This window comes from Mastomys coucha, unplaced genomic scaffold (genome assembly GCF_008632895.1).
Source record: "Mastomys coucha isolate ucsf_1 unplaced genomic scaffold, UCSF_Mcou_1 pScaffold18, whole genome shotgun sequence".
NCBI classification, from domain to species: domain Eukaryota; kingdom Metazoa; phylum Chordata; class Mammalia; order Rodentia; family Muridae; genus Mastomys; species Mastomys coucha.
In genome coordinates, this window is record NW_022196900.1 from 109,947,805 (window position 1) to 109,961,106 (window position 13,302).

The following is a 13,302-nucleotide window of genomic DNA, read 5'->3' on the forward strand; positions in this document are numbered from 1 at the left end:
GGAGAGAGGAGGGGAGGGAAGGGGAGGAGAGGGAAGGGGAGAGGAGAAGAGAGGGGGAAAGAGAGGGGAGAGGAGGGGAGGGAAGAGGAGAAGGGAAAGAGAGGGGAGAGGAGGGGAAGGGAGAGGAGAAGGGAAAGAGAGGGGAGAGGAAGGGAGGGGAGGGAAGGGGAGAGGAGGGAATAGGAGGGCAGGGGAGAGGGGAGGAGAGTCCTGTACAGAGGAAGCCTCCACAAACACAGGGAAATACTTCTGGGGATGTGGAGGGAACCAAGAAAGCTTTCCTCAAGGAAATGAAATTTCACCTGAGCCTAGGTCAAAAGGGCCTGAGCGCTGTCCTCACACACAAAAGTCATCAGCAGTGGGGAAGGGGTGGCGGTGGGGGCAGGATTGGTGATGGGTTTCTGTTTAGATCAGAGGAGCACAGGATGGGCTGTCCGGAAAGGACTAGTCAGTCAATATGTTAGGCTTTGTGAGCCACATATGAACTCTGCCACGTGTTCTTTGTGTGTGCCCAAGTGTGTTTGTTTATAATCCTTTTAAAATGTAAAAGTCATCCTTGGTCCACAGACCACATAAAAACAAAAACAAGCAAAGGCACACCCAAGGGGATGCCTATATTTAAAAAAAAAAAAAGGATAATAACAAGTTCCGGGGGAGGATGTGGAGAAATAAATGTCCCTTGGCCGCCACTAGTGGGAAGGGAAGACGTGGGGGTGGATGTGGGAAGGGGTCTGGCAGCCCCTCACAAAGCTAAACACAGCTGTTATCTGACCAGGCCATTCCACTCTTGGCTGTATGTGTATCCAGGAGAACTGGAAACATATGCTCACACAAAAGCGGTGTTTGATCCTTATAATAGCATGTCTTGTAATAGCCATTACCATGGAAACACTAATGTCCATCGTGTGATGAATGGGTAGATGAAATATAGACAGGAGTGGAGTGCTGCCACGTGCTGTATGCCACAGCACAGAGGAATCTGCAAAACACTACACCACATAGAGGGAAGCAGACACCAGCGACCAGACTTTGCAAACAAGCAAGTCCACAGACAGAGCAGAGAGCGCTGTCCCGGGCTGTCAAGGGAGTGAGGAGTGCCTGTTAATTCCCACAGCGTCTTTTGGAATTGACCAGAATGTTCTGGAATCACGAGTAATAATGACTTCAGGGTTCTGTGAACACAATAACTGTCACAGGATTGTGTGGTTTGGAAGTGTGACTTAGGGACTGAGGACATAGCTCAGTGGGTAAAGTGCCTGCCACACAAGCCTGGGGACCGGCTTTGGATTGCCAGCACCCACATGAAACTAGGTGTGGTGGGGCACATCTGTCATCCATGCACTGGGCACAGAGACACATCCCTGGAGCACAATGGCCAGCCTGGGCAGCCTGTGGGTGAGCTCTAGGGTCAACGAGAGAGCTCTGTCTCAAGAACTAAGGTGGAGGTAAATAAAATTAAATTATCAGCACTGACCTCACACACAGACACACACACACCACACACACACACACACACAATTACACACATAAACACACAGATAGACACACAGACTCACAAACACACAGACACTCACAGACTCACACACAAACACATACAGACTCACACACAAACACACACAGAGACACACACAGACTCATACACAAACACACATACACACATACATACACACATATGCACACACACAGACTTACACACAAACACACAGACACATACAGACCCACACACATACACACATATACACACACGCACACGCACACGCACACACACACACACACACACTTACCCACATTTTTTAAAGTGTGGATTATGAGCTGGGGAGACGGCTTGTTGGGTAAGGAAGGGGCTTGCCACCCAGCCTGCAAATCTGAAGTCAATCTCTGGGACCCACACGTGAGAAGGAGAAATCCAACTCACCAAAGCTTTCCTCTGACCTCCACAGCAGGAATGGCACGCACACACACACACTCCATACAAAACACAGTTTTTGAACTTGTGAGTTTTACAGAGAGCAAACTATGTCTCCCTCTAAAGTCTGGCAGGTTCGCTTGCTGTTTTATTTTGTTCCTTAAAGGCAAGTGGATTTGCCCATGATTTAAATAGCCGTGGTTTGCCAAGTCCTGAGTAAATGGTTGAAAAGTGGCACACGGGCATATGGAGACAGTGCCACAGGGCCTTGCAAGCTGGGGTACAGGACAGACTTGGACTTGGACCTTCGAGGACAGGGAAGGGGCCGTGGAGACCTGGGTGTTGGAGAGGCCCACCGGAAAATCATGCATGCAGACAGAGGCACAAAGAGCCACCCAGAGCCCAGGAGCACTGAGATCTGAGATCTGGGATTGGGGAGGATCGGGGAGCAGCCCAGCTCTCTGTGTGTGGCAGAAGCATCAGACTGCATGGCTAGCTGGTCAGGAGTCTGAGGGGTCAGGAAAAGCATACTGCTTGCCACATCTAGTAAGAGTCTGGGGCAGTGATGGCTGACACCCAGAAGGCGGGAGGAAGGTGGGCATGTGAGTGGGATGAGGGGGACCCTGGAGTATGTCTGCAGTTCATAGATCCCAAAGGACATTCCAGTGGGGAGCCCCATCACCAGGCAAGAGGAAGCTATGTGCCTGGGTCTCAGAAGAGCAGAGACTGGGGCAGAGGAGACAGAGTGAGGAGGAGTCAGATGGCTGACCCAGAAAGGGCCTGATGTGTCACAGAAGGTCTCAGGAGTCCAAAGATGGAAAGCAGGAGCAGACCCACACGAGAGGTGGGAGAAGATAAAGGAAACACAGGAGAAGCTCTGAATGTGAGAGGGCTGGAGAGTTGCTGGTCACTAAGGTGAGTGGCCTTGTCCGGGGAGTCAGAGACCTGAGAGAAGAAGTGGAGGTTCCAGGAGGAGAAATTCTGCCCTCAGCCTTGGGTGTCAAAGCTGCCATCCGGGGTGGGGTGGGAGGATTGGGAGTCTGTTTCCTAGGTGCGCTGCCCTGTTTGAGCTGGGAGGATGGGAAGTCGTGAGGATGCTCAGTGTGAGCAGACCCAATGCTGCTGAGTGGTTGGAACTGTAGAACTGCTTTCTAAACAGAGTCTCATGTAGCCCAGGCTGGCCGCAAACTCACAACCTTCCGGTCCCCCCTTTCCTCCCATCCCTGGTGTGCTTAAATTTGTAGCATGCACCACCACATCCAGCTAGGGTTGTACATTGTATATGTCTGCTTTACCACTGTTATAGTGTGAGTGTTAATGTCCGCTCGATGTGATCCGTGTTGTAACTCTAACCCTGAGACAATAGGGCCGGGAGGTGATGAGCTCATGGAGTTGTAGCCCTTGTGACAGGGACTAGCGCCCTTTCCTAAGGGGTCCTGAGGACACCTTTGCCTTCTATTTTATCAGTGGTTCTCAACATTCCTTTTTTTTTTTTTCTTCCTGAGACAGGGTTTCTCTGTGTAGCCCTGGCTGTCCTGGAACTCACTCTGTAGACCAGGCTGGCCTCGAACTCAGAAATCTGCCTGCCTCTGCCTCTCAAGTGCTGGGATTAAAGGTGGTTCTCAACATTCCTAATGTTGCAACCCTTGACACAGTTCCTCCTGCTGTGGCGCCCCCAACCATAAAATTGTTTTCGCAACTTCTTCATAACTGTAATGTTGCTACTGTTAGAAATCATAATGTAAACACCTGTGTTTTCCAATAGTCTTAGGTGATCCCTGTGAAAGGGTCATTTGGCCCCAAAGTGGTTTTCTGCCAACCACACAAGGTACATGTGTCTTTGTAAGGTTGCTCTGTACAAATAATTTGTGGAAGCTTCTCTGCAAGGCCCCCATTCTCCAGATCCAGGAGATGCACCAGGGAGGGGTGACGGAAGTCCTGTACTACAATGCCACGATCAGTAGGAAGCCCCATCAGAGTGTCCTCACTTGTAGGAAAACCCACACTTCCCTCTGGCCCAGTTGGCCTCTATGTGTTGGCTGACCACTGCGGTGACAATTAACCTGATATAGTCAAGCGGACAGAGGCAAAGGTTTAGCTGGACTCACAGTGTCAGTTTTGACTCATGGCTGGGACATTTCTTAGAGAAGCACCTTGGAGAGCATCCATGGTGACACAGGTCACCCCACACTGGCCAGGAGGCAGAAGGAGGAAGATTAGGAGGGTGGAGGTCCCAATATCCCTCCAATGGCCCAACTTCCTCCCACTGGGCCCCACGGTCTACAGGCTCCACATCCCAGCGGCAATGTAGTCTGGGGACTGAACCTTCAACAGGTAGGCCTCGGGGCACATGAGATCTAAACTGTAGCCCATCTACCCACCCCCACGTGACTTGGGGTAAACACTTTGAGCATTAGTTTTCCCCAGTAACAGCAAGAAGGAGGTGTTGGCCATTGTATCTGGGTCACACATAGAGGATCTGGGCAAGAATTTGAGGCCCAGGGCTCCGGTCAGGACATGCTCGGGTCTAGTTAGATGGAGTCACATGAATACAACTCTCACAGATGTGTGAATGTATTACTTTTGGCCTCTAATATCGGTCATTTCTTCAGCTCTCCAAGCACTGACTGGAGGCCCAAAAGTTTAGTTCAGCTCTGACACTAACTGTTCAGGGTTGACAGAGACCCCACAGGGTCCCCAAAGATTGCTCCCACCTCAGATGACAGCACCAAGTCCCTGGCCACCCCTACATTTTCCCTTAGATTTTGTTATTTCATGTGTGTGAGTGTGTTGTCTGCATGTATGTACCATGTGAAGCAGATGCTGGCAGAGGCCAGAGATGATGTCAGATTCCCCTGAACTGGAGTTACAGATGGTTGTGATCTGCCATGTGGATGCTGGGCACTGAACCTGGGTTCCCAGTAAGAGCAAGTGCCCCTAACAGCCCTTTCTTTACTATCGTGGCTCTAAGTCAGGGGTTCCCTACACCCCCATCTTGGGTTCATAATTTATTAGAAAGGCTTCTAGAGCTGAGGAGAGAGCAAGCGAGCTTCACTCCCTGTCACACATTTATTATCAAGTCTCAAGGACATTGCCAGACACCCGGAGCACAGTCCAGCAAGGCCAGGGCACATTGGTGCCTTCTCCTGGGTGCTCTGCTCTGCCAGAACATCATGTACTCCACCCTGGGAGCTTGCAAAGAAGCGTCATTCCGTAGGTGTGATTGATTAGGTCATTGGCCACTGGTGATTCGCTCAGTCGCCTCTCCCCTTTGCAGAGGTGCGTACTGTGGAAGTTTCAGTCTTCAGCTATGCCAAGCTCTTTCTGGTAACTGTCCGCCATCCTGAAGGTCCTAGGGGCCTCCATCTCATTAGCCTGCAGAGACGCTCTCATGAAGCTGGGCCAATGGCCTGAGCGGCAAATCTGAGGACCCAAGGTCAGGTCCCTAGCACACATGCCAGCTGGGCTCTGAGGGTGTCTGTAATCCCAGGGCTGGGGAAGTAGGCCCAGGCAGATTCCTGGTGCCGGTGGCCAGCCAGTCTAGCTGAATCAGGAACTGTATGTTCAGCGAAAAACCCTGTCTTTAAAAATAAAGCGACAAACATTGGAGAAAGGTGTTTGAACTCAATCTCTGCCCTCTACACACAGTACACACATGCATACACATGTGTACACACATACATACTTGAAAACATACATATATTTCAAATACACACAGTAAGTAAGTAAGTAGAAATTTAATAGGTACTGTTAAAATTCTTGAGATTTCAAGAATTTTAGGAGCTATGTCCCACAGGAACCAGGAACAAGGCCGAGTCTTTCTTTCTCTGTACCACCACACCAAGCACACCGAACATGATGGCCACCAGTCTATACTTTCCTGTGTTTTAATCAGGATTTTATTGCTGTGATGAAATGCCATGACTAAAACAACTTGGGGAGGAGAGGCCTTAGTTTAGTTTACAACTCTCAGGTTATACCCCAGCCCTGAGGGAAGTCAGGGCAGGACCTCAAGGCAGGAACCTGGAGGCAGGAACTGAAGCAGAGACCACGGAGGAAGCTGATTATTGGCTTGGTCCTCATGGCTTGCTCAGTCTGCTTTCTCACAGAGCTCAGGACCACAAGCATAGGGGATGACACCGCCCATGGTGAGCAAGGCTGTCCCACATTAAGCATCAATCAATAAAACACATCACAGGCAAATCTGATGAGGGCATTTTCTCAATTGAGGTTTTTCAATTTTTTCAAATGACCCTAGCTGGCGTGAAGTTGACATTGAGCTGGCCAGCATACCTTGTCAAAAACTGGGTGTGGTGGCACACATCTTTAATCCCAGAACTTGGGAGGCAGAAGCAGGCAGATTTCTGTAAGTTTCAGGCTAGGCTGGTCTACATCATGAGTTCTAGGGTTTTGTGGGTGGAGGGGGTGGCAATACATAAGCAGATGTTCATGTATGTGCGTGTTTCCATGTGAACGCAGACATGACTCCTTGCTTGTCATTCTCAGGAGCCATCTATGATTTTGTTTTGTTTTGTTTTGTTTTGTTTTTTGAGATAGGTTCTCTTACTGGCCTGAAATTTGTTAGTCTAGACTGGCTGGTCAGTGTGTGTGAGTGGCCCTCTTGTCTCTGCTTCCCAATGAAGGATTGACAAGTGTGCCCCACCATGTCCACCCAGTGTTCTTACTTAGGTTCTGAAGACTGAACTTGGGTCTTCAAGCACTTTACCAACTGGATCCCAAAGTTCTCTTGCACTTTCTAATGCAGCTCATTGTATAAAAACAAGGTCAGTTCTCAAGAAGCTGGAAGGCCTGGGTACAAAGGACTGGGTAGGGCGCCAGCCATGAGGAACCGTGAAGAGGCCACAGCGACACAGGCAGGGGCGGCCTGTGAGAAGAGCTGCCTGCCCAGGGGGTGGGCTCTTCCTGTAGCCAGCCTGGTGCTCCAGCCTCCACCCCCACCCCTCCCCGACAAATGACAAACAGCATTCCCAAAGAGACAGACTGAAACTGATTGTTCCTCCCAGGCTGGAAAAACAGGCCCTGAGCCTTCTGGGTTCCTCAAGGCCTTCCAGGAACCAGAAGGGGCCTGGCTGAGGGCTCAGAGCAGCTTCAGGGGGCGGAGGGGCATGAAAGAAATGAGTCTTGAGTAATCTCACGGCACAACACATGGCCTTCAAGACTTATGTGTAAAGGTGTCGCCTGAATGCACTGCTGTGCAGTGTGTGTGTACAGTGCCCAGGGAGCCAGAAGAGGGCATCAGATCCCCCGGAACTAGAGGTACAGGTGGTTGTGAGCCACCTTGTGAAATCAGGAAGAGCACCCCGAATTCCATTATGGAAGGCAATGTGGGTTACTTAAGGACAGGCCCGGCCCCCTAGGTCCTGTCATCTCTGCCTGGGTCCCCAGACCTCCCCAGGGACTGTGGTGACTGATCAAATGTGGGGAGCCCAGGCCGTGTGAGCCTGGCCCTTCCTTTGCACTGTTTGTCCTTTAAATAGAGTTGGTTTTCACTATTATTTCAAAACTACTTCTGCTTTTGACGCATGTATAATTATATAATGTATGCTGTGCATACAGCCCTCATAGGAAATGCATTCTTTCCCAAGACAACACACACACACACACACACACACACACACACACACACACCCCTCCTCATCTGTAGAGGGCATTTCTCTCTCTTTTTTATTCCATGTTTTAAGTTACCACACAAAGCTACAGGCTTCCTTGGTATTTTCACAGCATCCCTGCCTTCTCTGCCCCAACCCCCGTGTTTGCCACACGTACCCTCCCCCCAGCTACATCCCTCCCTCCCCAAGTAAGTGGCCTGTTCTGATTTGTTGTCCCAGTTTGTGACTGGAGAAAGGAGTGCTTTTGAATCTGTCAGCCCTCCAAGAACAAAAGGGTGTTCACATCCACTGTGGCTTTAGATTAAAATGGCCTCTCTATTTCTCGTTAAAGACAGCCGACTGATTCCTGAGTGTGAATTTGGTCTTCAAGAGATGGTGCCTGCTTGTCCTGGGGTGCGTGCTTCTCCTAGCCTGTCTGCCTCAGACGGAATTCCAGTGATAACGCCCTACCTTGTGTCCCTGCTGCTGCTGCTATGTGCATCCTGTGAATGCTACCGGAGCTGCTGTGGTGGGGGCGGGCAAAGACTCATCCATCATCCCTGGCAGGCCAGACCTCCACACCGCACAGGAGATGCCCATAAACAAGTTCTTTGTTCTTGAGGGATGAAGAAAGTCCAGACTCATTGACTCTGGGGCCTTGATCAGGACTGGGTCTCAGCACCACGCTTTGTCAGCCTGCGTAGAAGGCAGCATCATGGTGAGGCAGGCAGGTGCCACAGTGACAGAGCACTTGGCCAGCAGGCATGAGGCCCCGGCCCTTTGTAATAGTGCCGATGAGGATGATGTGACTGACATAGGACAGCAAGGTCCCTGATGGAGAGCTAACTCGCCCAGTTCCTCAGCCCCAGGAGAGCGCAAACAGTGTCCTATTTGCCATCAGAAATCCTTCAAGATGGCATCAGGCCAAAATCCCCCCAGTGAGTGTCCTTAACCAGTCAAAATAAAGACTCCCTCAACCAGCTGCCGTGGAATTTTCGTGCAAGCCACCAAGGGCAGAGAGCAGGGTCTGAATGCCAGGAATTTGCTAGCAAAGCTATGGCCACTCCCTCTGACACACACACACACACACACACACACACACACACACACACACACACACTCCCAAGACTTAGCAGTCAGGCCAAAGGGAACTGTTCAGAGCTGAGTGTGAAAAGGCTCTCCGTATATGGAGTTGGAGAGTAGAGGGTGTTGAGACACAGGGGGTCTGAATTTCCTGGTCCTTTCAACTGCTGGCCTCATGCCTGCCCAGGTTTCTCTGCTCCTGGGTCAGACTGCATTGTGGGAAACAGGGCTATCCACCTGGCTGCACAACTCCCCCGGGAACCCCAATAGCAGGTATCTTGTCAAGAGCTGGGGAGGTTACTTGAGTGTGAAGCAATCAGATTACACGTTGGAGGAGAATCACATGGCCTCCTCCCCTGACATAATGATGGATGCCCTAGAATTTCGCCCAACCCAGAGCCATTTATGTGAGTGGCAGGGGAGGGCTTATCACTTACTTCTCTGTAGATCAGTGTTGGCATTAACTAGCTGTGTGCCAGAAAGCAAGGCACATGTAGTTTCCTCCTCTGTAAGTGATAGGGACTCTCAGATCTTCAAAGTTCCTGGAATCCTAACGGGTCTGGGGTCTTGGCTGCCCTTGATGATGTATAGAGTGTAATGAAAGGGCTCTATCCCAAACCTGTCATCTGTCAAAACACAAAACAAACCCCTCACGCACTGATATTGAAAGGAGCCTCCTGCCGGGCAGTGGTGGCGCACGCCTTTAATCCCAGCACTTGGGAGGCAGAGGCAGGCGGATTTCTGAGTTTGAGGTCAGCCTGGTCTACAGAGTGAGTTCCAGGACAGCCAGAGCTATACAGAGAAACCCTGTCTCAAAAAAACAAAACAAAACAAAAAAAAGAAAGGAGCCTCCTTTTCAACCATGGAGGGGATGTAGAAGCAAAGAAAATGGTATATCTGGTCCAGCCCCAATTCAACTCTGTATGTATGCATGTGTGTGTGCATGCATGCCTGTGTGTGTGCATGCCTGTGTGTGTGCATGCCTGTGTGTGTGCATGCTTGTGTGTGCATGCCTGTGTGTGCATGTGTGTGTGCATGCCTGTGTGTGCTTTTGTGTGTGCATGCATGCCTGTGCATGCATGCCTGTGCGTGCATGCCTGTGCGTGCATGCCTGTGTGTGCATGCCTGTGTGTGTGCATGCCTGTGTGTGCATGCCTGTGTGTGTGCATGCCTGTGTGTGCATGCATGCCTGTGTGTGCATGCCTGTGTGTGCATGCATGCCTGTATGTGCATGCCTGTGTGTGCATGCATGCCTGTGTGCATGCATGCCTGTGTGTGCATGCCTGTGTGTGCACATGCATATGTGTTTAAGTGTGTATGCAGGTGTGTGTACATGCCTGTGTGTGATATGTATATGTGCATGCCTGTGTGTGAGTGTATGTATATGTGCATGCCTGTGTGTGAGTGTGTGTATATGTGCATGCCTGTGTGTGAGTGTATGTATGTGTGCATGCCTGTGTGTGAGTGTATGTGTATGTGCACGCCTGTGTGTGAGTGTGTGTATATGTGCATGCCTGTGTGTGAGTGTGTGTATATGTGCATGCCTGTGTGTGAGTGTATGTATATGTGCATGCCTGTATGCGAGTGTATGTATGTATGTGTGCATGACTATGTGTGAGTGTATATGTTTGTGCATGCCTGTGTGTGAGTGTATGTATGTGTGCATGCCTGTGTGTGAGTGTATGTGTATGTGCACGCTTGTGTGTGAGTGTGTGTATATGTGCATGCCTGTGTGAGTATATGTATATGTGCACACCTGTGTGTGAGTGTATGTATGTGTGCATGCCTGTGTGTGTGTGTGTATGTGCATGCCTGTGCGCGTGCATGCAGTGAAAGCCAGATGCTGATGTGCAATGTCGTCTTCTGTCTCTCCCCACTTTATTTTCTGAGACCAGGCCTCTCACTGAACTTACTAGGCTGGCTGGCCAATGACCTCCAGCGGCCACTTGTCCCCAACTCCTCAGCACTAGGGTTACTGGTATTTCAGCTACCTGGCTTTTTACGTAAGCTCTGAGACCTGAACTCAAATACTCCTTCTTGAGCAGCAAGGATTTTATTGACTGAGTCATCTCTGCAGCTCCCAAGTCATCTTCAATGTTGAAAAAAAAAGCCATCTTCATGAAACTGAACCAGGATAAACGCTCACCCAGAGGACAGCTAACGGTGCTGTGGTGGTGGTCCTCCTGCAGTTGTTTGTTTGTTTGTTTGTTTTTGATTTTCCAAGACAGGGTTTCTCTGTGTAGCCCTGGCTCTCCTGGAACTCACTCTGTAGTCCAGGCTGGCCTCGAACTCAGAAATCCACCTGCTTCTGCCTCCCAAGTGCTGGGATCAAAGGCGTGTGCCACCACTGCCCGGCTCCCCTGCAGTTTTAAGTCAGGACTGAATAGAGGGTGACAATATGTAGAAATATGCCAAAGACGATGCTCACCACCTCTTACACCGTCTCTCAGGCTTAAACAACTGGGACAAACCATCTCCCTGAAAAATAGGTCTATTCCCTTTCTGTGAACAACACGCTCTGTTCCATCCATCCCTCCTCTGGCCTATTCTGTACATCCTTCGTCCAACTTACCTACCCCTCTGGCTCTCCTCTGATGTGCCTGCTGGAGAGTTCAGGGTAGGGGTCAGTGTCCTCCAGACCCTGTTACCCACATGCCACGCATACTTTGCGTGACGGCGGTGTTTGAGGCGTAAACTTCAAGGAAAGTCAGTCTCCTGCCTCCGCATTGTCGCCTGGCACCCCAAACTCAGAGGTGGCCCAGATATGTCCTCGTACTAGTGTGCTAGGAACTCACCAAGATATCATTTTCTTACAGCTAGCAAGAGAAAATTCGGACATTGCTTTCTGACCTTCTCCAATGTTCCAACGTCCTAGCCAAACCCTGGCTTGGAATGTTAAGCCATTCAAACTAATAGCCTCCAGCATTGTAGGGCATTAAAGCTTACAGAATGAGAGAACTATCCCAGGACAAGATCAGGTGAAATCCTCATTCTTAGTCAACATAGGCAGGCTATTTTAGATTTGCAGCTGAAAATGTTAGGTCAGGATTCCCCTCTGCCTGCCTCCAGCAAGAACCAGAGAATTAGCATAAGAATACCTCAATAGGGAGGGCTCCACCCCTCTTCCTCCTGTTTCACACCTAGCTACCAGACCCTGAGGACCTGGGTGTGGGGGTCGCTTGTCTACGTGACTTCAGTCTAACAGAAGGACTGGGACAAGAAAGACTTGGACTCACGTGCAGGACTAGCACTAGAACTTAGATGGGCTAGGACTCAGATTCATGTATCTCTCGCAGTCCCCCGGGCCTAGAGCACTTGGGCCTGGGGGATGCAGCACCAGTTCAGAGGAGATAGCTGCTGTTTTAGACCCAGTATGTTTCAGATAGCCTCAGATGTACCTCAACTGTTGAGCTGCCAGATTTTTCATTTCTCTTTTGCAATGATTGTTAAAAGCCTCATGTCATTTTTAAAGAAATACACTCAGATCTTACACCACTCGTGTGTAGTCTGTTTGTCAAAGCCGAATCCCGTGCCCACCTGGCCAGAACCCCTAGTCCCGTGGAACAAGGGACCCCGTAAGAAATCCCGGACCGCGACACCCACATACTCTAATGGTTTCACTGGGGTATCAATTTTTTTAAAAGATTTAAATAGCTTTTGAAGATGTTTGATTTTGAGTTCTGTGTATGTCTGTGTGGGTGGGTACACATGAACACAAGTGACTCGAGAGGTCAAAGCGTCAGCTCCCCGGAACTGGCTTTACAGTCAGTTGTGAACTACCCGATGTGGGTGCTCGGAACCGAACTCAGTCCTCTGCCAAAGCAGCAAGCGCTCTTAGCCCGAGCAACACCTCAGTCCTCGGGGACCGACGCTTTAAAGCAAACCTGTGAGTGTGTTCTGGTTGATGGAAAAACAAACATTCCTTCTTAGTGCCCTTCCTACAGGTTTGCTTTCAGCAGTGTAGCCACATGTGGCCACCACTGCAGCCTCACACGGAATCGCAACTTCACGGCTCCCTCGTTTATACCTCCTTTCCTCTCAGTCCTTGGGTCTTGCTGTCTTAGGCCTCCTACTGCTGTGAAGGGTCACCGTGACCACAGCACACTTAAAGGGAGACATGTATTTAGGGCTGGCTTACAGTTCGGAGGTCTAGTCCATTACCATCATGATGGTGGCATGCAGGTAGGCATGGTGCTGGAGAAGGAACTGAGAACGCTACAACTGGATCCAAGGGCAGCAGGAAGAGATCACCTGACCTCACTTGAGCTTCTGGAACCTCAGAGCTTGCTCGCAGTAACACACTTCCTCCAGCAAGGCCACACCCACTCAGCAAGGCCACACCCACTCAGCAAGGCCACACCTACTCAGCAAGGCCACACCCACTCAGCAAGGCCACACCCACTCAGCAAGGCCACACCCACTCAACAAGGCCACACCTCCTAATAGTGCCACGTCCTGAGTCTGTGGGAGCCATTTCCCTTCAGCTACCACACTTGGCAACCTTGGATACTTCAGTCTCCACAGTTTTTGTCTTTTCCAGAACATCATAGAGTCAGGCCTACATTATAGACTTCTCAGATCTATAGGGTTAAGGTTTCCCCATTTCTCTTCATAGCAAGCCAGCTTCTTCCTATCTATCCACCCATCCACCCATCCACCCATCCACCCATCCACCCTTCCACCCATCCACCCATCCATCTATCC

At 50.3% G+C, this 13,302-nt stretch overlaps 1 long non-coding RNA gene across 2 annotated transcripts; it reads left to right on the plus strand.

The window, feature by feature from the left end:
* Positions 1-1,225: 1,225 nt before the first annotated feature.
* LOC116095688 lies at positions 1,226-8,497 on the plus strand. Of its 2 annotated transcripts, none has more exons than XR_004120691.1 (3): positions 1,226-1,445; positions 2,547-2,821; positions 7,868-8,497. It is a non-coding gene; the product is annotated as an uncharacterized LOC116095688 (long non-coding RNA). The 2 variants fall into 2 exon arrangements; XR_004120693.1 differs by having other exon boundaries at positions 2,701-2,821.
* Positions 8,498-13,302: the final 4,805 nt, after the last annotated feature.